General features: G+C 38.8%; 1 long non-coding RNA gene across 2 annotated transcripts in view; it reads left to right on the top strand.

Moving 5' to 3' along the window:
• LOC137151577 (uncharacterized) overlaps positions 1 to 18,961 on the top strand; it is an 82,200-nt gene extending 63,239 nt beyond the window's left edge. For both annotated transcript variants that reach the window (XR_010919310.1, XR_010919312.1), the window contains exons 2-3: positions 14,897 to 15,031; positions 17,233 to 18,961. This is a non-coding gene — a long non-coding RNA (uncharacterized lncRNA). The remainder of the gene's footprint in view (positions 1 to 14,896; positions 15,032 to 17,232) is intronic.
• The last annotated feature ends 3,348 nt before the right edge of the window (positions 18,962 to 22,309 follow it).

Raw genomic sequence — 22,309 nt, 5'->3', positions numbered from 1 at the left:
GAGTAGAAATAGCCTTGTGTGTTACATTTAGAATAAAGTCAGATGCTGAAGCCAACATGTGGTCTGAGCCTACAAACCCCACTCAAATAGTCCCATTGATTTGAATGAAGCTACTAGAGTGATTAGGAGTTTCCAGAATTAGGCCTACAGGTATGTAGAGGCTAGGATATGGCTCCAAAGTGCATAATAAGCACAATGTGGATAGTTTTTAACTGCCACCTTCATAATTAGTTTTTCTTTGAATATATATTGTTACAATATTTCAGTTTTTTCTGAATACAGAATTGTAAACATTTTCATCATTAAAGACTGAGCATCACTGAATGAACTACATATAAGGTACAGATCTTTCTTGTGACTGACTTAGTATAAGTATGAATATAAATTCAACAGTGAGGTGACAATAAAACTTCCCATGGTGGAGAGAGCAGCTAATAGTTGTTTTCTTTCTGTTTGTCCTTTTTTTAGGATGGAAAATTTTGGATATCCATTTTAAAAAACAAACAAACAAACAAAAAACCCCACCCAAAACTTTGTGCAATCAAGTGGCCCTTTCTCACTCAAGGAACAAAATAATACAATAATGGACAAATAAAATAGGCTATTCTCTGAAGGGCCAGTCCTGTACCATTTAAATCAGTGCAAGTCTTGCCATTGACTTCAACAGGTATAAGATCAGGTCTCTAAAATGGAAGAGTATATTGGAAAAAATAAGGGTTGGAAAAGCATGTCATTTTTGATGGACTGAATTTGTCCTTGATGGTTTGCCATATTTTTTATGCATCACAATTGATGACAGGAGCTGGAATTTCTGATCAAAGAATAGCAGCAACATTGTTTAGTGTTTGTTTTACTGAAGAAAAATGTTACTGTGTAAAGAATGCAGTTACAGGATGTATTTAATAATGAAGGTAGAACATATAAACTAAGAATAAATCGATTGAGTCATAGTGGCCTGACAGCTGCATAGAAGGTCCTTGTGACCCAGAGGTTTGTGACCCATGAAATCCCCACTTTCCTTGGAATTGGTAATATATATTGAAATGCAGAAGTTTGAGAAATGCTTTGAAAGTTGCATATTATGTGGTCTGAAGCTTCAAGTAAAAGTATAAGTGGGATATGAATATGAAATTGAAAGTGCATTTATGCTAGTTGATGTTATGGTGGGACTGGATTCTGACCTCATGTAGGTGTTACACCAGTGTAATTCCATTGACTTAAGTGAAGCAACAACTGATTCTCACAGGTGAGAGATCAGAATAAGGCCCATTATGTTGTATTCAAACGGCATGCTAAGATAGTATAAACTTCAAACATGGTGGTTCATCCTGATGCTCGATTGCTTTTTTACTTTATTTTATGAGCTTGTATGCCAAGGAGTTGAACCCCAAATTTTGTTTTATAAGTAGTTTATGCATCTGACTGAAAGAGACAAATTATGCAAGTAAGAGCTTGAGCTGTTTATAAAATGGTACATATCCAAGGCTACAGAATTTTTTTTCTTAAGTTGGCAGACATTACAGCCCTGTCCAGAGGCCAAAGGGAAGATAAATCAAAACTGGCCCCCTCTCTCATTTTTGAAATGGTACAACCCTGGGGTTTAGCTGAAGGACTTAAGGAGTTTTTGAAGTGCAAATGGGTTGGTGAAGGGTAAACCTTTTCAGAGTTTCATTTTGATGGATTTTTTTTTCTGTGTGGATTTCTGGCACCGGCTGTGATCTGGAAGGCCAGTTTTTTTGTTTTGGGTTTTTGTTTTTGTTTTTGATCAATCAAGCAAGAAGAACTTGCCATGGGGGCGTACATTCTCTGCATGCATATTGATCCTATTGTGCTTAAAAGTAGTTAATTTAATCAAGGCTTTTTGAAACCCTCCCCAATAAGACTTGCATTAATGGAGCTGTCATTTCAAGGTCATGCTTCAGTGTCAGTAATTAGTATAAATGACAAAAGTTACCTGTAAGTGAAATGTTGTTGGCCTGTTACACTTCTTATTAGGTTGTTGGGCTAATGAGGGTGAGATCAGGTTTTAAATATATGCATTTTAAAATATTCAGTATGAATAAAAATGATGTATTGTCATCAAGTTGGAGATTAAGACTATCTTGATTGTTTTCAAGACATCTTCGCTGTGCTGTTGGCTGAAATGACATATTATTTTAAACATATTATTCATTTTACAATTAATATTTTCAGTACAACTAGGAAAACATATCTAACCCCCTTTTTAATTCATACATGTTTTAATGTATATTTGAAGAGAAGTTACCCCAAAGTGCAAAATGTCTGTGCCTTCCATCGGTTTCACTTGAGCTAATGGAGGACAGTTAACTCCAATGGCTCTTAATGTATACTTATTTTCTTCAACTAATACATTTTAACTATATGATGTGTAAAACTCAGATTTAAGACATATAACTAGTTCTTTGTCAGTAAATAGGTTAAGTAAAATATTCTAAAAATTGTGAGCATGTGTAATACAAGCACGCACACATGCATTGGAATGAAAAATTGAAGTTTTACATAGTGGCTTTCTGGCCATAAAGCCATTAAAATACATTAGGAACAAGCAAACTGCACCCACCCCCATGTTCTTTCTTTCACAGATCTAGTATGGTCTAAAAAATCTGTTTCTTGCAATAGGTTTATTCCAGAAAAATCTGTTTCTTGCAGTAGGTTTGTTTTGTTAATATGGATGTGAGTTACAAAGTTCAGTTTTGGATTTCACAAACCCCAGTATTCAATGGTGTTTGGATCCAGATTTTTTATTTCACCCATCATGCAGTTTTAGATTCCCACATTTTAGTATCCTCCTTCCTTTTCCAGATGGCAAGGTTCACAGCCAGGGTTTTTGGTTCAGGTCTATTTCTAGTATTTATGACCATATATCTCTTTATACAATGTTTAAAATAAATAATTTGGGAAAAAAAAATGGATGGCTTATTAACTATAAATGCTTTCCCTTTTAATGTGCTTAACATTTGAACGGATAACTTCAAGATGTACAAGTGATCACTAGTAGATATCCTGTCTTGTCTCATCAAAATAGATAATTTTCAGTTCAGTTTTGGCCCAGATTCTGCCCAAAGATCCACAATGTTGCCAATCCAAAGTGTTAAAAAATCACGAGTCAGGCCCACAGAAATCATTGGGCTGATTTTAGAATGAAGAGATTTTATTAAATAATCAATGTTGATTGTTAAATTTGTCTTCTGGTTTTTTTATTTTTTATTTATTTATTTTTTAAAAATCTTTTAGGGCTCAAGTTTTATTCCTAATGATGTGGGCTGGAATCTTTTTTTTTTTTTTTTTTTTTTTAAGAAAGCTGAGATTTCTCACCTAATCTCATGCCACCTGGAGCAGAGGCTTTAAAATAAAATAACCCAAATATTAAGAGGCTCATGACAAAATTAGGAGAATTGGCAAAACTGGATCCAAGGTCACAGAGAGGAGAGCTATCTGTGCTCCTCTACTGCACTGTTTTCTCCCCATTTCTCCCACATACCTGGGACACTCCTCTTCCCATCCCCCTGCCAAGCTCTCTCCCTGGATCAACACCTGTTTGGGCTGTGGTGTAGATTGGGCAGGCCAGCCAGGTGGTTAAGGCAACTGCATGGCTTATTCCACATGTTCCTCGCCCCCTCACATGCACCCAAATGAAGTTTTTCTGCAAAGTTCCTCTTACAAGAGAGCACTCAGTTTAAAGTGAGGGTTGGCCAACAACAGAAGCTCTGATGCTGTGGCTTCATGGCACGACCCTAGAGGTGGTCAGAACAGGAGGGATCTTGGAAAGGATGTGGGGGCAAGTAAGAAGGCAAACCCCCGCCCTCAATGGACTGACTTGGGAGGAATTCTGTGGGGAGATAATCATGGAGTCTTCCTGCTTTTAGGCTTCTGGGCCATGGTTTTTACTGAAGAAAGACACAATCTAGTCCTTTTGTTATTTAACTTTCCACACTCTGGATATTCTTAATATGAGGAAATGAAACCATATTACATGGCACCCTCTGTGGAAATTATCTGTATTAGAGTTTGGGGTACCAAGGGCCCAATCCTGTACCAGGATCTGCTAATGCGGACCCTTGCATCTGCTGAAGTCAATGGGGTGCTGGATGAGTGCAGGGTCTGTGCTAGTGGATTCTTATGCAGAGTCAGAGCCTAAGGGTAAGTCTATACTTAAAACACTGCAATGGCATAGCTGAGAGGTGGTAGCTGTGTCAACAGGAGAATCCTTCCTGTCAAGGACATAACTCTGTCTACAGCGGGGGTTTAGGTTGATATAACTGCATTGCTCAGGAGTGTGGATTTTTCACACTCCTGAATGATATAGTTATGTCAAGGTAAGTTTATAGTATAGATCTGGCCTAAGACTGTACAATTTCCCAAGTATTACTCCAGTATTTATATATAAACAAACTGGGAAGGATGTATCTGGTAGTATCTGTTTTATAATCTTGTTTTTTCCTGCTCAAAAAAAAAAAAAATTGAGCAATGTTTGTCATGAAGCAAATTGCAGATGACAATTGGATTTATGGCAATGTTCTGTGTTAAGATTTTTTATTTTGTTTTCTGTTTACAGACAGCATACCAATTGTAAATTGCTATATAACTAATAAATATGGTAAAGAAGTGTGTATTGTGATCACATCAAATTTTTTTTTCATGTGTTACTATTGATCACCAGATGTTGGGTTAGTTGGCCCCCTGTCTTAATCTTTATCCCATGTTTCTAGTTGGTTTTTGTCTATAATACTTATGTGACATCAGTAATTTTGTATTCTGCAGTCAAGGTTATTTGCCATTACTGGATGAAAACTGAACATAAGATGCTTTTAAAAACCTTGATGGCAAAGAAGGAGAAGATTTCTTTGCATCCACACCATCCCTTTCACTAGAGGGGAAAGATTCAGAGTGTCCATGTCATCTCTCTCATTACTTTGTTGCTGGAAGATGTTCATATAACCTTTATTCTTTGTTGCCGAAGATCTATAGCACCTCCCAGAATTGTTTTTTCTTTCTCTTCTCCTAAATTATAGTTTGTGTAGTGAATGGTATGCATATTTTATGAGTCAGATGTTTGTATTCTAGATTGAAATTGCATGATGCATTATGGTCCGTATTAGGAAATATCTCTTAAAATAATTATTCCTTGTCTATTGTAAGTGAAAAATTTGTGCTAAAATATGCAGGAAAACTGAGTCCAAATTTGTTGATTGTAGTGTTGAACTGTCGTAAAGATTAGTTATTTGTGAACCACAGATTTAATACTTCTGGCTTTAAAACAGTTACTTGAAGAAGCAGATTTCTCTCTCGCTCGCACGCACGCACACTTCCTGTGCCTGTGAATTTTCCAGTATACAAATTTATCTTTATGGACAAGTCCCATAGAATTTAATTGATAGATGACTTTTCTGTAGAAAGGTGAAACCATCCTGTAGAATTTAATTAACAAATAATTGTGTTCTTGCGATAGAACTCAACAGTATGGTTGAAAAATTGTATAGAAGAGCTATCGTTTCTGTTAAATGTTGCATGGCTTTTAGAGCAGTTTATGTGGAATCCTATCTAGTTCCTGTTTAAACCTATTGGTTTCATCCTGGTTAAATGTTACAGGACTCTTCCTTAAGAGTAAATAGTGAAAAGGCTATCGACGACAACAATGAGGGAAAAAAGCACTCTTTTGTGCCTTTGATTGTGTCAGATTCCGTTTCTTTGCAGTCATTTTCTTTTTCACTTGAGAAGGGTTTATGGTCCAGTGTCTGTCAGGACAACCCTGTTTTAAGGTTGCAGTTGTATTTCTCCCTTGAGTTCATAGAGGTGATGTTATCTTTTGTTCACTCAGCAGTATGGTCATTCCTAAGAGCATCTGTCACTTTAGGCATTATAAGATAGATGGGTCTCAAGTGAACTGCTGGCTGAAGCAAATGGTGAAAATAAGGGAAGACAAGGGGGTTGGGGACCTTCAGAGATCAGAGAGGACAGACAACAAGGAAACACTGTTAAAAATCAAGAGTAAGCCAAGCAATACTAAAAGAAAGAACAAAGATTGATGACATGTCGTCATATTCTAAGTGTCTTGGAAAGTAGATTCTTCAGTGGCTGTAATGATTTGAGGAGGTCTTCTATAATCTCTATCAAAAACAAACAAACAAACCCCAAAACCAAAAAAACCCCAAAACCCAGCACATGCTGATCACAATATTTTGTTTATCTTGGTGTCTCGGCCTATACTGGATGCATGTCTATCCGCCTGCCACCATTTCTGTTTTATTGAATACTAATTTAATTTTATGCAACAGCGATAAACCAAAACTGAGAATATCAATAATTCTGCTTTTGGAGATGCAAATGAAGCTGTTTAATGAGCAGTTTGCATTTTATAAGTGTTTAATGTAAAAAGGAAGCAGTCATAATATAAATTCTCTGTCTTAGTTGGACTAATTAGGTTTGACATTTTGAACTGAATGAAAAATGATTATATTTTTTAAAACAGCAAAGGTCCCAGTTTGCAGATCCAGTCAGATAAGAATAAAATGAGTCTTATACTGGCTCCTCTGTAAGTAATGACAAGGGGTGGGGAGGGATGTAGGGGGAGCTTGGGTTGAAAAATGATTTTGTCACATTGTTTGGCGTTGGTCCATGAGGGGAAGCACGGGTTGAAAGGCGAAGAAATTAAGATAATTAGAAGCTTTAAAGCTTCACAAATGGTAGAGTATCTCCCTTCTCAATGGGTGTAAATAATAGATGAAAGACTAAGAGTGACAACAAAGGATCAGGGCATTTAAGAGAATGTGTGCAGCCTGAATAGAGGTCTGTGGCCTAGGGCCAAAGGTCTTAGCTTTGGGTGTAATTAGAAGAAAATACAAAAACGTCATTACTAGCAGGTGAAATATTCAGCACGTGGCCACAAAATAGCAATTTCAGACCTGAGAGCTGTTCAAATTGGATCACGGCCTGTTAAAAATCATTAAAGTCTTTGTGGAGTTTTATAGTTTGGTCAGAAATGATGTGGTTTAACCTTATTGACCATCTGTGACATACTTACTGTTAGTAGCATGGTGAGGTGTAGCACTGCTCAGAGTGAGAACTATAGTTCAGGGGAATAAAGAGTCGTGTGTAGGCTTTTTATGTGTTACAATGAAACACATTTCTCCTGATTAAAATAATAAGAAGAGGGTATAGCGTTTCAATGTTAAATGGCCTGTTCTTTTTTTAGGATTCTGGAAAAGAAGAAGAAACGCAAAATTCTATTGTTGGGAAAACCTTGTATTTCATTTCAGAGTCATGTTTTTATATAATTAATGTGCTTTATAAAATTAATTACATATGTTACCTGACAATATTGTGCCAAATTGTGCCACCACCTTTAAACAGAATATCCCACTTGCAACTCCTTTAAAATCTGCTGGCACAATGTGGCCCATTATTGTGAAGAAAAAGAATTGCCTGGAGTGACTAGGAAGCGCTTGTATGTGAAATATAAGCCAGTCAACAAGAAGTCTATTTAAGGCTTTCTCTTCTGGTAATAAATCTTGCATACTATACTACATGTTTTAGAACTTGACATTTGTACTTGCTGTTTGCTACAGCCCTGTTTGCCATCCTCTTGGGCATTTTAAGTATATTTCTCTTTGATTAAGTAGAATTCCTAATGAAACGACTTTTACAGTAGCAGTTTGGGTGTTCAGGAGGGGAGGAATCAGCAGTCCATTCTCTGACTTCATTTTTGTCTGGAAATATTTTTGACCATTACTGTATAACATAAAGGAGATGTAAAGATATATTTTTTGAAAAGCAATATGTGTGAAAAGTAATCTCCTTAGGTTATCACCGAGTGCTGATGGTTCTCTGCTTAGAGAATTTTCCTGTAAGTGATTATTTCTTGCAGTACTAGGTCCGAATCCTGCTACCCTTGCAGTCAGTAGCAAAGTTCCATTTGACCTCAGTGGTGATTGATCAGATTCTCACTTGGCAAGAGGAGCTGATGGTCTTTTCTTGTTTAAGGGCACAGAAGGAGCCACAGACATACTGCCGAAAGTGCAATATAGTTTACATGGCCATTTTAAAACACAAAACATTTTTCTTCATTTTGTCAGCTTGTGCGCACAGCGAGGAAAGTGCTGTAGGGTCTGTAAACATATAATTAGGAACAGGATCTATCTGAGAAGATCTCTGTACTGGCCAGTTTTGCTGTATGTGAACTTTGATAGGCAGGTTTTAATGTCATGTTGAGGCAGGTTTTAATGTCTTGTTGCTAACTGTACAATATGTTGGATCTGAACTGCCATCAATTATTTTGTTTTTCCCCCCTCATTATTTTGCAGGTGTTTAAGAACTTTAAACTACCTAGATAACGTGGCAGCAGGTTTCCCTAAACTCTTAGCTACAATCCTTAATCATGAATTCATTTAAAAAAGGTTAAAAGGAATGCAAGAAGGTACTGTACTTACCATATTCATAATACAGAATATGTGATTGTTTTTATCTCCCTTCGTCTTCAGCATCCACTTTTTTAAAATCTGTGTTTTGAGAAATAGGAACTGTAAAAAGCTATTTTATTTCTGAACTATTGTTACGACTTATTCCAACCCACCAAAAAAAGTGAAAAAAATTAACCAATTACTGAATTAAAAAATGCTGACTAGAAAAGACTTATCAGTATTGCCAAATGTTTTCTACATAATAAAAATAGCCTCAACTTTATTATTTTTTTATAATTGTTTGATTCCACTGCCATCCTTCACTTGATATTTAACCTTAGAACTCTGCAAGTTTCTAAACTCTTCTAATCAAATGAATGCTTAGGAAGTTGTGAGCGTATATGTATTATGTGCATATACTGCACTTGCACATGCTCTGTGTGTTTTTTCTGCAATCTCAGAAGGATTAAAACAATTGGGAGAAGGAGGATTTGTCCTCTAGTTGAATTGGACAGTTTATAAAAATAGCTGTGCACGCCAATTGAGAGCTACACAGTAGTATTTTCTGATGTTGCTGAGATTGGAAGAGGCTTGACTTATTCAAAATAGGACATTGGACTCCTATAGTTTCTTGTTGTATTTAAATGACCCAGCAATTCCCAGAGGCCAGAGATCTGTTCCTGTTTTATGACCTGTTATATCCTTGGGGCAGGGGCAGCACTGAGGCCCAGTAGAACAAGAGGGTCATTGCCACAGTCCAGGTCCTAATTGTTGCTTCATGGTTACCACACAGATACCAAAACCTGCTCTCTGTAACATTGTAGCTGTGAACATCTGGAACATAGTAGTCTGAGAGAAAAAAAGCCTCTTGCATTTTGTTTCACCAGGTGCTAGGAGGAAGCAACATTAGACTTTTTGATATGGGAGGCAAATTCTGTGGCCCCTGAAGTTAGGCGACAACAATTGAAGAGGTCAAAGGACAGCTGAGTGGGGTCAATGAGATACCATGGGGTGTATTTTGTTACTTAGTAAAAGGAGCAGCCTCCTAAAACCTTAAAGGATTCTCTTTAAAATCTATGTTGTGAAAAGGTTTTATGAGTCTGATGGCAAAAAGTGCTGATTTATCTACGGAATGCTTGCTTTTGTCTAAATGAAAGGATAATCCTTACCAAATGTTGTCAACTATCATAGTGCAGTCACTTTAGGTCTGAAAGGACCGTTAAAGTGTACTTCGATTTCCCAAATGCTTATCATTGTAATGTTTCTCTACCTGAAAAAAATTCTGAACTATTTCTTTTCTGAGCTTTTCTCCTTTGATATGAAAGTTAAAGAGAGTAAGCAAAATATTTGAAAAAGCTGAAAGAAAAACTTTTATTTATAAATTAAAGTTTTCATTTCTTAGGGAGGTTTCTTAGCCTCTGTAAGTTCCCGCTGTGTTTCAAGGGAAAATCTTGAATTGCCAGCACGTAGTCCAGTCTAAACTGTATCTTTTTAAACTTGTCTGCAGTAGGCATTTATTTGTTTGTTTTAATTTGTTCTGTGTGCTTGAATAAAAGAGAAAAATAGTTTTTGACCAAAGAATGTCTGTAATTTATTTAGCATAATCTTTTTTTATTATCCACAGGTGATTAATTCTCAACACTTTTCACCGAAGCAGATAGGAAATCAATGTCAGAGTCAAGAGCTTGTAAAATATAAAAAATGTAGTAAAGGTTGCCCCTTCACAGGGAAGGGGGTGGAGGAAAGAGAATGCATTTGGTATAAAAGGGTTTCGCCACAGCACACAATCCCAGGTCTAAGATTTTGACCCTACTATCTCATACAAGCAATCATAGTCACAGTAGGAAAAAATAGGTGTTCAGGAGACAAGAGACGGTGATATTGTTATAACACTTATATTGGTGTTTCATTGTATTCTTTACAAGAATACAACAGAAAGAAAGAGTGGATTGAAAGAATCTGTATAGCTGTGAAAGAATAGGAACAAACAGATGTAGTTTCATACAGAAAAAAAGAAATGCTTGCCTTTTTTTGTGAAGCACAGTTGTCCAAAGAACTAAATTATTAAACCTTTAAAAGTAATGTATACGCATGCTTGGCACGATTTATGTCAAGGTTAAGGTACCTTTCAACAAATATCTTGGAAACAGGTAAACCTACTAAAATACAAATGAGCTATTAAATGCAATTCCTGTTTGAATAACATTTAAGTTTCCCACAAAACTGACACATGCTATTAAATTTTCTTGATACCCCATTCTAAACTTATCAGGAGACAATGGGGTATATGTCTGAGGAGTGTGCAAGGGGGAGGCACAGGAAGTTGGAATGTCAGCCTTCACTTTGATTTTCCAGGCCTCCAGCAATTAGAGTTGAATTTCTTTACAATGAAATAATGATGAAAAACTAGTCTATAGTGGAAAGATTTTTAAAAAAGAGTTGTTTACCAAAGAGAGTGGACTGGATTTTAACATAGAAACTGGGTGGGCCTGGCTTCTCCAGGCTTGTATTAGTGTCTCTAAACATAAAGCTAGGTTCTTACAAATATATGTATAGGAACTTGTTAAGGGATATGTATCCATCCAAGTTCATATGCTTGTTAGAAAAGGCATAGATCAGACTGACTGTGCCACTAGTTATGCTAAGATTGGTAATATTGTTTGTAACAATTGTAACTGACACACATAAAATGGAGATAATATATAGACCTTTGTAAAATACTTTGACATCCACTAATGAAAACTGCTCCAAAAGTAAAAAGGTACTAATTTTTTTAAATGAAGTTTTGACCTGCTAGATGGAAAGAGTTTCGCAGGTAGCATTTATATTCTGTTGTGTAAATATGCAAAGTAAAGTGGGCTGAGGTATATTTTCTTCCTATTAGCTGCTGATATTTAATGGAGATTTTATCTGCATGAATCAGAGGGTTAACAGAGGCTATGCATTTCTGTATTACTCCTTATTAAACCATGATAGTTGTCTTGGGAATTGTGATTGTGATGTTATGCTTGTGTGGCAGCCACATTATATCTAGATTGTAAATAAAAATAAGAAATTTTCTTTTGGGGGGAAAAAAGAGTAGAGGTAGCACAGGAATATGTCTAAAATAAATTTAGTCCTGTGTAATTTCCTCTTCCTCTCAATACAATACAAGCTTTCGAGATTGTTTTGTTTGTTTATTCATTCCTATATTACATCATTTTGTTTGTTTTTAATTAAAAACTGTGTTTTCCCTATCATGAGCCATTGTGTAACATTTTATAGTTTAGAAAAAAATACAAATCCTGAAAGGAGTTGTTTGCTTTGGAGCGCTGAGGTGACCTTAGCTAGGAAAGGTAGCACAAATGCAGATGTCTACACTTTTTAAGATGCTTCCCTGTATTTACTGTTCTACTTTTGTTCTGTTGGGTTGCCTCTCTGTTGGAAAAACTGGTCTCCTGTGACACCTTGGAAGGTCACACAGTGCCTATTAGTGATTTGCATCTTTGATCTCTCTTAACCTCTGGTAGTTCCAGATATTCTTGACAGAGATCTGTTTATTTTACAGAAGAATTTCTGGTATTTCTGGGAAAAGAGAAAGTAAAGACTCAGCCTTGACACACGATAAATGCATGTTACATAGAAAAAGCCATTAGGAAGAAATCCACAAAACATTCTGCATTTTATGATCATTTCCACCAGAAAGTAATGAGAAAGCAGGATTTATTTACTAGAAATTAAATGACCCATGTGGCCACTATAACTCAGTAGTGTAAGGCTGTTTCACAGAAAATTGCTCATCCAGCATTAACCTTGACATAGTTTTGAGTATAGCTGGTTTTTAGGATCTCTGTATATACCCATGTTTTCTTTGTTTGCTTTATTAGTGCACTGTTTTTGGCAAAGAAATGGCCATGAAAACCAATGTCCAATAATTTTATTTTGTTGTTTTGAGCAATGGTTGAATGTGCTTAAAGAAGTGTGACTTGTTAATATGCCTGTTGATCAGAAGGCTGCAGTGGAGTTTCACATACTAAAAGTAAAGGACAAAGTGTACTTGCTCTGTTCATTTTTAAATGAACAATTTTGAAGAAAGGTGATGTTTATGTATTTGAAGAGAATTGTCTCTGAATAGTTCTTATTCAGAAATATCTGAGGATCCAGTCAGAACAGAATTTATAAATAGTCTGGCACAAACACTTAGCCAAAGATGTGTTTTCTAACTCCCTCAGTGATAACTTTTTTGAAGCCTGATTTAAAAACAATGAGAAAAGTATTTATCAGCATTATGATGTTTTTACACAGGGTGGTAAGGAATTGCTAATTAATTAGCCTACTTTTATCCAAGCCTCTTAGATATGGCCATTTGATTTCTCTGAGCTATTTGTATTCTTTCTTCTTAAATCTAAAGAATTACTTGTAGATTTTTTGTTTGCATGTTTTCAAGTTTCTTTTTAGAGCTGTAACATGAGAGAACAAACCTCAACTGTGTTTTTGGTAGAATTACACAATTAGCAGGTGAAGAGGAAGTGTAAGATACAATGTGTCAGATCCTTAGTTGCAATATGGCCAATTTGTGCCACACCTCTGACCCACTTTGGCTACAAAATCTATCTAACCCTTCCTGGGAGAATAAATAATGCCAGTGCAAGGGTGATGCTGAAGTGGCATAAAACCTGATGCAGGAGTTTATGTGCCCCAAGCTCTACCTGCTGCCAGCATAGAACCAGAAAGAGGGTGTGCTTAGAGAAGAGGGGATGTAGTTGAAATACCACTACTCCTGTTGATCCTGGGCTGCATTTTCAGTCACTTGTGATTGTTACAGTCCAGACAAAGTCTGTAACATAAGGTACGTCTACACTGCATGCCATTGGCAGCAGTGTGAAGGGTACGGGTAGCTACATGCTGCAGTAAAAAACAAGCTGTATCGATATGTTGTGTGTGGCTACATGTGGCAGTGAAAGGCTCTGGCTGAGACGACAGTCCGCTGCCAGAGCTGTTCCCTGCTGCAGAGAGAGGCTCCACCAACAGGCAGCTGCAGGAGCTTTCCCCATTGCCTCCCCTCGGTCAGAGCCTTTCCCTGCTACTGGTGCCTTTCTCTGTGGAGGGAAAAGACTCAGACAGTGGGGAGACAGCGGGACTCTGTGCTACTGTGTAGACGAGAAGGCACTGCTTAGTCACAGAGAGCTGTGTGAGGTAAATACCTTAAGATTCTGGCGGGTCTTTACTTACCTAAGCAGTGCTTCATTGTCTACACTACTAGGTGTGTGTGAAGTATGTGTATTTTACCATGTCTTTGTAAGGAGTGTACAGTGCAGACATGTGATTACAGTAACCTCAGACCAGAGAGTAATTTGGCTTAGTTTGTAACCAGGGAGATTTAGGTTAGCTAGCAGGGAAAAACTTTCTAAGTATAAGGATAGTCAAACACTGGAACAGGCTAACTAAGGATATTGTGAAATCCCTGTCATTGGAGGTTTTTAAAAACAGGTTAGACAAACGCCTGTCAGGAATGATCTAGGTATGCTGGTCGTGCCTCAACTTGGGGGGGAAGGCTAGATGACCTTTGAGGTCACTTCCAACCCTACATTTCTATGATTCTGTATAAAATATAGTATGCATGTAACTAGCTGTGTACTTTCATGTTACAATACTTAGTTATTCATTCAGTTATTTCATATTCAAAATGTTTGCATTAGAATTTGAGCAGAATTCAGAAATCACTTCAATGGTAGTTTTGCTCTATTAAGGACAACAGAATTTGGTCCAATGTTATAAATTTACTTTACTTTAAATCAGAAAGTGCTCCATATGTATGTATGTGTGTCTTAAGTTCTTAAGTTCCACCTCACTTCTGTGTAGAAACAAGTATCCTCTTCCACACAACAATGATAGCTTATGTTGAGTGGTTACATAAATAAACTAGTGGAGTTAATATTTTTCTTTTCCTTTTTTCTATTGTTGTTGTGCCTGTTTGCTAAGGAAAGTTGAATTCCATGGATTTTGGCATGTGCTTTATTCCTAAATCATCTCTGTTCCACCCAGGAATGCCCCACCCCTCAGAATACCCAGCTAGTTGGTTACACCAGGTTTTCTGTCCCTTTGTACCATGAGAGTAACATCAAGGGGTCAGAATGGGACCAAGGATACACCCCTAGTTTGATTGGGACCATAACCTGAAGTACTGAAATATAAGTAAAATTCTCAAATTGTAATATTTCCTGCCCAGAATGTGGAAAGTACAGAAATCTCTTTAGAAGATTCCCAGTTCAGTTTTGAAGACTCAATCAGTTCAGATAAGATTATGAACTACATCTAATTTTATGTACAGAGCTCTATATGGGACTACCTAAACTACATAAAATTAATATTGAGTATAGTGACACACTTTCAAAATACACAATGAACACAAGCTGAATATACTGGATTGCCCACTACTGTGAACAGTTTTGCTGGACAAGGCTTGCTGTTGAATTCTTTGCCTTTGTTGCTTATCATAGGACAAGAGTATAGATTATTCTCTGCTGTATTGGATTCTAGATGCCCTCATGCATCATGATTAGGTGAGAGGTGAGAATCTCTTGACTTTGGACCAAAAGCACACTGAAAAAGAAGAATCTTCAAATGTCAGTGAGGTAAGAAAAAATTCTGGTAATGAGAATACTCCCAAATTTGTGTTGTCCTCCTGACCTGTCTGCTTAGTAAGCAAGCCTTTTTTCCAAATGCTAGGGACAAGGCTGGTCACGTCCTTTAGATTTACAAGCCTCCACTTTTGGTTCTGAGTGGGGCAAACTATTTGCTAACTGTTGTCACCTCTGCTGTATGTGTTTGTATGGTAGAAATAAATGGACAGAACCTAATGATGCCCTACCGTAGGAAAATAAAATGTTTTAAAAACAAAATCCCACCCGGAGCATCAATTAAAAGGGATGATACTGTATGGATGAAACCATTAGCATTGCTGGATAAAAGCAAATTCCAAATAAAATGTTACAATATAAACAGTTTTTGGTCTCCCTTTGCCTACGAGCTTCCCTTTGAGGTTCAAAACCCATAAATAGACCCAAGGGTAGTGCAGTGCCTTTGCAAAGGAACCTTCTTTTCTTTTTGAAGAGAAATTTTTCCTCAGGGTTAGACTAGATTAGATCCTCAGATTATGGCTTTTGGAGAACACTGTTACACTATTAGCCTAAAAACCAGGTAAGGGCTTTGATATATCCAAGCTAAAGTAGGGTGTTTGCATCAGACTTCGCATTTGTTTTCAGGGCATTTGTAAAATTACTTTAAAAAAAAAAAAAAAAAAAACCCAAAAAACCAAACCCTAACATCAATAACCCCACCACAATTCCTCTTCATAGTCTTTGGGGTCATGACCCACCTGGAGGCCAATCATGGGTATATATAGTTTATACGGATGACTAGATTTATTCAGTAACAGTGCCTATGCTTAATGCTTGGCTTTACCCTGAAAAGTTACTGAGTAACACCACATTTTTCTAGTCAACAGATCTCACTGTGTGTGTTCAGAGGCATTCCTGCTTGCTTTTCTGATTAAAATAAGTTTTTTGGTTTTTTGTACTGCTTTTTGCTCCTGCTGGCACTGCAAAACCAATAGAACTATGAGAGAGAACTAGGTTCTGTTCCTCTTTATGCATCACCAACAGTGTTGGCTACTAAATGCCAATGTCTTACACCTGTGCAAACCAGTTGAAAGCAGCAGGGCTGCTCTGATGACTAGATGAGATCCGTACCTGAACTGACCAGGCTCTTCTAAGAGTTGAAAGGAAGCATGGTGAGCAAGCCACCACATTTTTTTCTGTGTTCGTCACTGCACAGTTTGGAGATACAGCATTAGAAAATGAATCCTTTTGAAATGTTAAATGTTGTTTACTCTAATTTTCCCCCTTAGTGATAGACAAGGAAGCTGGAATGGTGGAGACTTCTGCAAATTATGGATTGGTCCCATGAGTAAATCAATGTTACTGTCATTGGCTGTTAGTATTAAAAAGTTTTCCTCATTAGGGGACAGGTGAGGGAATCTCAGACATATCTCGCTCTGTTCTGTTATAGGGCCTCAGTACTGTGGGGAGAGCTCAGAGACTCCCAGCCAGCTCTCCTGGACTGTTAGTGCAGGGATTAACAGAAATCTTCCAGCTGTCTGTAGATGCTGTACAGTGAGCTTTTCAGCTATTGAATATCACTATTACATGTGACAGATTGGTTCCATTCTGTTGTGCTTTTGCACTGTTCGGCGTTGACAGGGTCCCAAGATCTCCCTTGTGCATTAGGCAGCACAAACATATTCATGATGCTGTCAAATTTAGAGCTCCAAAGCCATATATTCTCATTTGAAGTGTGAAATGTGCTTGAGGGGGAGAGAAATTTCATCAAACCGTGGATGACTTTTATGCACTATTTCTGCCTAAAATATCAGCAGAAGTCCATTTTTTTTATCATATGGGGCTATATTAACTTTCAAGTTACAAGAAGTGAATTTGTTTTTCCTGGAAATAGTAGAGCTCTGCTCAGCATTTTATGCTATGTGAAGACTTTTTTTTATTTTTCCTCAGAAATTCTCTACAATTCACCAAACCATTTAAAATTCACTAAAAAGCTCACAGATGGTTTTCTTTCATTTGTAACCAGGTACTCATTCTCTTTTTAAATTTCAGTCTCCCACCTTAACTTCCATAATGTCCCAGAAATGACCAGTAGTTCTTTTTTCATTTTCTTCTGTCATCTTTGGCCCTTGGCTTGTTTGTTAATCTCTCTCTTTTCACCAAATTATGTTTTCCTAAATTGTTTTTCATATGCAATTTTTTTTTGCACTTTCCAGGTCAAAATCCACTCAGATATAAAGCTGTAACAAGATCTTGCACAGGGTGACTGTTTGAAAGGACAGATGATTTTCCCTCTCTGCAGTTCCTCTTTCATTCCAGCTATTACCTCACTTCAGCCTTTTGTTCATTGGGATAGACAACTGCAAATGAGACCTGAAGGAAACTCTGTAGCCCTCCTCTAAAAAGGTGTGATTGTGATGGACATAATCAGTACCTGAGAGATGGTGGTGATGGGGCAGAAGTTATTTTTTTTGCAGAGAAGTACTCTCGAGAATGCCAGAGATTGGGAGGTGAAGATGAACCCAGACTTCAGAGGATGCAAGGAAATGCAGCATTTTATGCCTGAATCTTACCATAGGCAGCGAGGAGAAGATCTGAGGCAAGCAAAGCAAAAAAGCATTTATGCTAAATGTTTGGCTTCACTGACATTTTGTCATGGGCCAGCCATGGGTGTAGAGAGCTTCCAGGTCTGTAAGGAGTGTCCTGTCACAATGATGATCCTTGGTCTAATGGCCCTAATAGGAACTTGGCTGAACTGACTCTCTTTGTATAACTATTAGGGTAAAATGTCTGGCTTCATGAGAAGTACCACTTGTATAAATGGAAAAAATGTATACTATTGTTTTAAATGACAGCTGAGATTCCAGAGCTCGGTTGCAAAAGATGAATTCTGCAGCCGTTTCAGTTGCTGCAGAATCGTGGTGTGTCTGGGGCTCTGTAAATTAAAGTGTTACATGTTCAGTAGAGAGCCTTAAGGAACTCGTACACCTATATCTCAGAGAGATGGTGTAAGGATGTCTAAGTTATATTTTCAATAGTAGAGACACTTTTCCATGATCCTTACTTTTTCCATGCTGATGTGTGAATCATCTTCATTTTGGGCCTCCTATCCAAACACATCCTTCTCTAATTCATTGCTCCTGTATAAGCCAGCTATTTCAACATCTTACTTCTTGTCCAGGGCAGTAGCCAGGATTTTAAAGGGTCCAAGTAAAACTAGCAACAGCCCCCAGTAGGCACTGAGGTGGGGTTGTGTGTCTGCAGCAACATTTTAGATCAGGCACACCAGATATGAGTCCAGACAACCATACCTTTCTTGCTTCTTCCCCTCTTCCCTTCCTCAAATCCTGTTATTTTATCCTTTTCCCTGTCTCTTTACTGCAGCACTCTTCTTGTATTTTATCTGGGACCCATGTGGCAAATCTTAATTCCCACTGTTACAGTCTCATCTTTTCCCTCACAGTCCTTCTGCTCTTTTTCACTCTGAAGCAAGCACCTCAGTTCTCCTCCCACACTCCTCCCCTCAGATTCACTCCAGGCACATTCCAAATATTTGCTAGCTCTGTCCTGTGCTCTGGTTTTCCTTTTGTGCCCAGCAAGCTAATATGCTTGTAACCTTTTAGCCTCATTTTCTCTTCTGTTCTCCTCCTGCCAACAGAGACTATCCTCACCTGATCTTTCATAAATCTGTGTTTCTCCCTCAGGCCTGCCAACCTGTGTTGGGTGCTTGAGCATAAGGGAGTGAGAGACATGGAGGAGCTAACACTACTTCCTACTGATAGAGAAGAGCAACCCTTAAAAAAATGCTGACAGTCACTACTTATTCCCAGGTCCCCTGCAGAGTTTGGGCCTGTCACAAGTCTATCACTTATCCCTAGCCTTTGTTGCAGCCCTACTTTTGTTTGTATTGTTATTTATAAAAGGTAAACTATTTTAAGCATTGTCTATTGTTAATATTGTTACTACTGTCATCTGTGGCAGCGTTGTAGTTCAGTCCTGGTGAATCCCCCCCGTCTGCCCTGTGAATTACCCACACATTATTTAAAGGGAAGAAAATAAAATGCCCAATAGAATCCTGCATTTATTAGCATGTTTAGTAGAAGAAACTCGAGGTTTTTAATATCCTGAATCACTTCAGATGCCCTAGACTTTTAGGGAAACCAAACAAATAATCCAAATTAGGCAAGCTAACTTATGCTAGACAATGGTTTGTTGTGCAGGTTGCCGAACCCTGGGATCTATCCAGATTCCCACTCCTTGCAGAGGTTTCCCTGCGTCTCCTTTTCTGAGGAGACCTGCCTTTTTTTAAGTTCCTTGAACCACAAAGGAGGCCCAGCTGTCCTAATTGCCTCAGGCTTTGTTAAGAAATCAGCTGCCTTGTTACAGCTTTCCTACTTGAAGGGATTAACTCCTTGGGAGCTAGCTTCCCCCTTCTATCACACCAGAAGCCACCCTACTCAGTTCAGCAAGTTCCTCCTGTTAGAGCCATTAGACCAAGAATTGTCAGTGGGGCATCTCTTTTGGGCCAGAAAGCCCTATATACTGTTACATACTCCACAAACAAATTGAAACCAGCTCTTTCTCTCTCCTCTCTGTCTTGCAATAATCAGAATAATGTTTTCACATCTTGCTGTGCACAAACACATTATTTTATTCAGCATTCCACTATAAACCACAGTGCCCAATCTGTCCTACCTACCTTCTCTCAACAAACTAGAAATGCTGCTGTGTTTGTATTAGTTAGTCTCTGGTATAGATCTGTGACATCATCACCATCCGGCAACAATGCTATTTACACAGACACTGGGATGCCTCATTTTCCACAACAGCCTAAACAGACTATGATGGTTACAGGTAGAGGAAAGTTGTCCTGTGTACAAATGTGTTACTGATAGGACTATTTTCAAATTTTGGAAACTGATACTTATCATAGATTCCTATTTAGTGTAGTGTAAAGCATGGTGGGAAGCATGGACAGGATTAGGCTTTAAAGCTGTTTTGTGGAAACTTACTACTTCTTCGAGGAGTGTCCCCGAGGGTGCTCAACTCTAGGTGTGCTTGTGTCCCTGCGCTGCTGATCAGAGAACTTCAGTAGCAGTCTGTTAGGCCCACACATGCCCGGTCTCTCCTCATGCTGCACCATGAGGCTAGCCAGCACGCTCAAGCTAACCCGCCTCAGTTCCTTCTCAACCATCCTGGCTAGAGACGGAGCTACTCGCAGTCTGTTAGGATCATTGCTCTATTCACGTTTATATAGTCAATCAGTCTGTTAGTATAGTATAGTTATATTTTATTCTCTACCGCTTTATTTCTTCACCCCCCAAAATAAAAATCAAACAAATCAAAATTTTATTTTCTTGTTTTTCTTCTTCATCGGGGACCTCAGTAGAGGTGTCATCACAGTATTCCTCTCAGGCTCCATACATTGCTCATCATCAATGAGGCCCGAAAGTATATCCTCAGCCCCACCACTGCCATCCTTGTACAGCCAGCCCATGGGCACCACCACTGGGCTCTATGCCACTACCACCCCAGTGGCCACATTGGGACCCTTGGGTGGCATATTGCCAGAAAGCTTCTTGGGCTTTGAGCCTCACCTGAGAATCCTCAAGACACGCCCTCTCGACCACAGCATCCAGAACTTTGGAGCCTTCATAAGACATCGTAGAGGAACATGAGGGCGGTGCCGAGGAAGAAATGACCCCGAGGACCATATCTTCCTCCTCCCTGGATGAAGCTGTCATGTGTTCCTCATCATCTCTTGCAGATGACTTCTGTCTCTTCCAGGATTTAGCAAAGAGAGTTGCAGGCACTCTCCAAATACCACTGGAAGAAGTCAAGGACAGTCACTATCGCCTCCTTGGCAGCCTCCATTCATCCTGCTCCTCAAAGTTTGGCCTCCCTATTAATAAGGCCATCTTAGACCCAGCAAAAGCCATCTGGCAAACCTCAGTGTCAGTAGCTCCTACCTTTAAGCTGATGGACAAAAAATACTATGTCTCAACTAAGGAATCTGAATTCCATTTCTCCCACCCTCCATCCAACTCCATTTTGGTGGATGCTGTCAACTCCTGTGGCCAGTTACACCAGACAAGGGCCACTCCCTACTATAGGGATTGGAAGTGCCTAGACCTTTTCAGAAGAAAGGCGTACTCCTTGGCCATGCTTCAGTTCTGTGTAGCCAACTACCAAGTCCCGACTGCGAAATACAATTACATAAACTATTCAAAACTGAATGACTTTATTGAACAGATGCCAGAGTCACATTGTGACCAAATTAAGGCCATTATCCAGGAGGGCCTGTTAATGACAGACATCGCTGCAGTCTGCCCTTGGCATAGCCGACACAATGGCTACGTCCATCTCCATGGCGGTGGTGATGCGGCGAGTGTCATGGCTCCATCTATTGGGCTTTCTGAAAAAGGTACAGGACCTGACCTCCCTTTTGAGGATACCAGGCTCTTTTTGGAGAAGACTGATGACTTCCTTCACACCCTAAAGGATTACAGGGCCACTGGGGATCTACACACCAGGACAAAAGAGACAATTTAGTCCCCAATCCCAGCATAGACCACATAGATCTCAGTAACAACCTCAACACCACTATGAGCCACAAAGAAATAAAGGGAAATTTCCTAAGCGTAAACCACCTGCCCCACAATCTTTTGTCCCAGCCCTCTATGTACAAACACCATTTTTGACAGGTGAGTCAAAGTGCCATTACACCACTCCCCCTGACTGATACAGCCGACCAATGCTTTACACCCATTTAGCTCCCAATTGGCAGCATTCCTCAGTGCCTGGGAACACACAACATCAGACTGATGGGTTCCAGAGATCGTTTGAACTGGGTACTCCATCCATTTTACCTCCCTATCCCCTACACAACACCCATCCCTGTGCCTCTTCAGGGACCCCTCTCATGAGAGTTTACTGCAACAAGAGGTAGATTATCTCCTCCAGTTAGGAGCCATAGAACCAATAGCATCTGCGAGGCAAAGGGTTCTATTAAAGTTATTTCCTAATATCCCAAAGGAAGGGAGGTTGGAGACCCATACTAGACCTCAGCGCTCTCAACAAGTTTGTCAAGGCTCAAAAATTCAAGATGGTCACCTTATCAATGATCATTCCAGCGTTGGAAGAGGGAGACTGTTTTTTGTCCCTTGACCTTCAGGGTGCCTATTTTATCTGAATCTCATATCCTCAATCCTACCGACTCTCAGATGATTTATCAAATTCAGTTTGGAACAAGACCACTGCCGATACAGAGTGCTCCCCTTGGGGCTATCATGG

This window comes from Emydura macquarii, unplaced genomic scaffold (genome assembly GCF_026122565.2).
Source record: "Emydura macquarii macquarii isolate MOO-44397 ecotype Brisbane River unplaced genomic scaffold, CSIRO-AGI_Emac_v2 contig_212, whole genome shotgun sequence".
In the NCBI taxonomy this organism is placed as follows: Eukaryota; Metazoa; Chordata; order Testudines; family Chelidae; genus Emydura; species Emydura macquarii.
This window is presented reverse-complemented; position numbering and strand designations above follow the sequence as displayed.